This window comes from Pteropus vampyrus, unplaced genomic scaffold (genome assembly GCF_000151845.1).
Source record: "Pteropus vampyrus isolate Shadow unplaced genomic scaffold, Pvam_2.0 Scaffold136, whole genome shotgun sequence".
NCBI lineage: Eukaryota > Metazoa > Chordata > Mammalia > Chiroptera > Pteropodidae > Pteropus > Pteropus vampyrus.
The window spans coordinates 1658471-1662643 of record NW_011888917.1 but is presented as its reverse complement, the minus strand read 5'-3'; positions in this window follow the sequence as shown (position 1 = coordinate 1662643).

Sequence of the window (4173 nt, the reverse complement as noted above, 5' to 3'; positions counted from 1 at the left end):
GATCATAAAAAGTGTGTTTAATATGGAAGAACTCAAAGCAACAACTGGAGTAGCTGAGAGGAGAGACAGTTGCCACAAATATGCCTGTATGAAACATTCAAATCAAATGAGACTATGATTAAGGAGTTTTTATGAGCTCTAATGGGAAGAATAAAAATTGCCATAGTATATTAAACCATCAGGACTTGTCAGAGATATATTTGAGAGAGTGAGACAACTTTTACAGCTTGTGTAACTGCTGTGAATAAATGAATCACATGGACTGACTGCTATGGGGGGAAGAGATGCTGTCATTAATAGGGTTACAGGATAAAGCAAGAAAAACATTACTTATTTCAATATGTAAATAAAAGAAAACGTATCATTCTACATGATTCCATATTATAACCACAATATAATTTTCTGAGAAAGTTGTAAGAAATCCAAATAAGCATAATTATTAGTAAATTCTATTATCTAGATTAAAGGCTATTTCTTAATAAACTAGAAAACATTGATAGCTGAATTGCAAATAAAATATTTAAAAATTTAAAATTGCCCATATAGGTCTATTGCTATAATGATCTTATCTATATTTAGATATTCCTTATTTTGTGCCTGCTGCTATAAGTACTTTTAAAAATATTAACTCATTTAATACTCAAAATAATCCCATAAGAATACACTATTACTATTCTTATATCACATATGAGTAATAGAATCACAGAGAATTCTGTACCTTGCCTGATATCATAGAGCTAATAGATGACAAAGATAGAATTCCTAAGCAATTTAATCCTGGGGCTCATGACTTGAATAGTGAGCTACCTCACAGAGAGAATGAGATCAAAACTATATTTTGAAATGTATCTATTTAGCAATCTATTCTCTCAATTTACTCTTTATAGAAATCCTGAAAGTTAATAACCCATTTAGTTATGTATTAATATGTTGTTCTGCCTATTTTCATTATTTTCCCATTAGACTGTAAGCTACAGGTAGAAAAGAGCATGTCTGTTTCACCTACCAAGATATACTTTTAGCCTATTAAGTTGCTTAAGTCAGAGAAATTATTTTAAAATAGTTGTTAATGAATGTTGACATGATTAATCTCATTACCAGACAGAAATTCTACTTTGAGGAAAAAGGCGTACTAGGAACACTGAGGATTCCTTCTACTGGGAACAACTAAAAACTACATATCATATATTATGCATAATATATGCACATATTTTATCATATAAAAACTGCATATATAGAGAGAGATAGGTAAATAAGAAACATTTATAGACATATATTTATGATATAGATACAGATATACAAGTTTATAGATATATTTTGTTGTTGCTGTTGTATTGCTAGGTTTACATGATGTTACCAAATTGCCAATGCTATAAAAACAAACCTCCACATTCATGGAGAGAAATTAGAGCTATGAACTGTGATAGTAAACAAACACAAAAAGGAAGGTTATTTTGAGGGTAAATTTTAGTATCGGTATTAGTATCACAGAGAAATTAAATAATTTGCCTTGATATGACCAAGCTAATAAATGACAAAGGTATGGAAGTATGTGGAAGCAAGTTTAATTTGTATGTAAAGGGAAATCAAAGACTCAGATTAAACTTCAGACTCTTCAAAAGACTAAAGTGATATATGTCTGTAGCATCCTCTGGCTCCTGGAGAAACAAACACAAATCATTTCTAGAGAAAAGAATTCTACCAGAAAAAGGGAAGAAACTTTAGGTAGTCAACAGGGTAAGAATAATCAAATATGAACCCCTAGACAAAATAGATATACTATTTGAGAGACATACATATATAAAAGCAAAAAGATTGAAACTAAAAGATATCAAAGCATAAGCCTGTCAAATATATACCTAAAAATGCTGTCACCTACATTAATATTAGACAAAATGAACTTTAGATTAAATGATTTTTCAATGTAGAAAGTAACATTATATTATGATAAAAGTTTAAATTTACTAAGAGGATGTAACAATTCTAAATATGTATGGATAAAATAAAAAGAATTTGATAACTATAAAAAGAAAAAATCATGCTTTATATCACTGGTGGCTAGGGTGAGATGAGGGAAGTGGACTGGCAAATTTATCATAAAATGAGAAATATAAACTCACTTCTCTCAACTGTGAGTTGGTCATACAGACAACAAAAATAGTTAAATTAGAGAAAGTTTGAAGAATACAATATCAAACTTTATTTTGGAATATATGAACTATATAGAATCCTGTATACAAAACTAGAAAATGAATTCTTCTCATGTCAAATTCATAATCAACATTTATAAAAATTAACCACACTCTACCCATTAAACAACTCTAAAATATTTAAGGGATTTTTGGCATCACAGTATGACAGCACATAAATTAAAAGTCAATAATGAAAGATAAACTAATAGAAAATCTCTTTAGACACTAACTACTTTAAGATATCTCACGAGTCCTTAAAGAACCCATTTAAAGTTATTTTGAACTGAATGATTAAGAAATTTCTTGGTTTCAAAATCTGCAGCATGCAGTAAAAGAACTCCCATAGTATAGTATAGACTTAAATGCTTATGATGGAAAAAAGAAGAATGACTGGAAAGTAAATAGTTAATGCCCAAACCAGAAATGTGAAGAAAGAGCATCATGACAGCGCCCCCCGCCCCGCCCCCAAACAATCAAATAGAAAATGATAATGCAAAGAAAATCAAAAGGTAAAGTTAGTTCTTTACAAACATAATAAGAAACATAAAATAATTAAAAATCATTAATTAGGATATTAAAAAATGAACAAATATCCAATATTAATGATTTTTAAAGACACAAATATAGATATAGATTAACGTTTTTAAAAAATTAAAAACAACAACAATTTATTTTAGTAATTTAAAAATGCAGATGCAACAAAGACTTAAAGTAATAAAACATAAAATTTGCTTAAGAATAAATGGAAAAATCTGAATTTTATTATAAAGACAACAATAAAAATAGCAGGTCAAAATAATTGTACATAATTGTACTGGTGCATTCTATCAACATAACCAGATCATTCCAGATACGTAAAACAAAGAAAATTTCACAACTCATTCTTTGAAATTAAAATAACCTTAATATGAAAAAATAAAAAAACACTATGAGAGAAGGAAATTATACCCAGTTTTACTTATAATCATTGATGCAAGCATTCCAAACAAAATATTACTCAACTAAACCCAACAATAAATAAAAATAGTAAGACATCATGGCCAAGTTTATCACATTATTGCAAGGGTTCTTTTAAAGAACTACAACTATCATTCACCACATGGACAGATTTAATAATAAAAAGGTAATTACCTCAAAATATACTATAAAACATTTTATGTAATCTAATATTTCATCTTTAAAATTTTCTAGATAAGTTAGAACGTAAAGAAGAATATTGTATGATTCTAATTAGATACTTTAAGGATAACTATTAAAAATCAGAGTAAACATCATTGTTGATGGGAAAATGTTAAAGCCATTCATTTGGCAATCATGGTGGCTTCTCAAGTTCGCATCTCCCTATGCAGCCTCCAAAAAAATAAACTCCAAAAATAAAACTCCAAAAATAGTAAATCTTCTTGTGATAACTAGAGGGGTCCCCAACTTTAAAACAACTGAATATAGAAAAAAAAATAAACAACACTAAGTTCTAATAAAAGACCTTTATATTCCTGCCAGAAGATTTGTGATGATCAAATACAGTGTGCAAAACTCTGCAGGCAAAGATAGAATAGGGGATCAAATGACATCTAAAATCACTCTAAAACTAATGCTAGAAAGAGAAAATCACCCTGTGTAAAAATACTCTCCACAACTCTCCACCTGATCTCCCACAAAAAAAAAAAAAAAAAGTTCCTGGTAGATGAGAGTTCTGATGCTAGGAAAGACAAGTAAAGTATGCACAATTTGAAAACGTAGTCTTCAAAGTTTACTTGAGAGTCAAAGTTGCAAAAAAAAGATGAGAAGTCTTTTGGCAATTAAATAGTGAAGGGGTAAAGAAACCAAAGGGGAAAACCGATTGATTGAAAAATAACATAATAACTTATCATCTCTCTCCCTCTTCCTTCCTCCCTTTACTTCCTCCTCCTCCCAACATCCCCAAGACACAAATACTCTGCTATACACTAAAGAGGGCAACCTGACCTAGGAATCTAGCAAC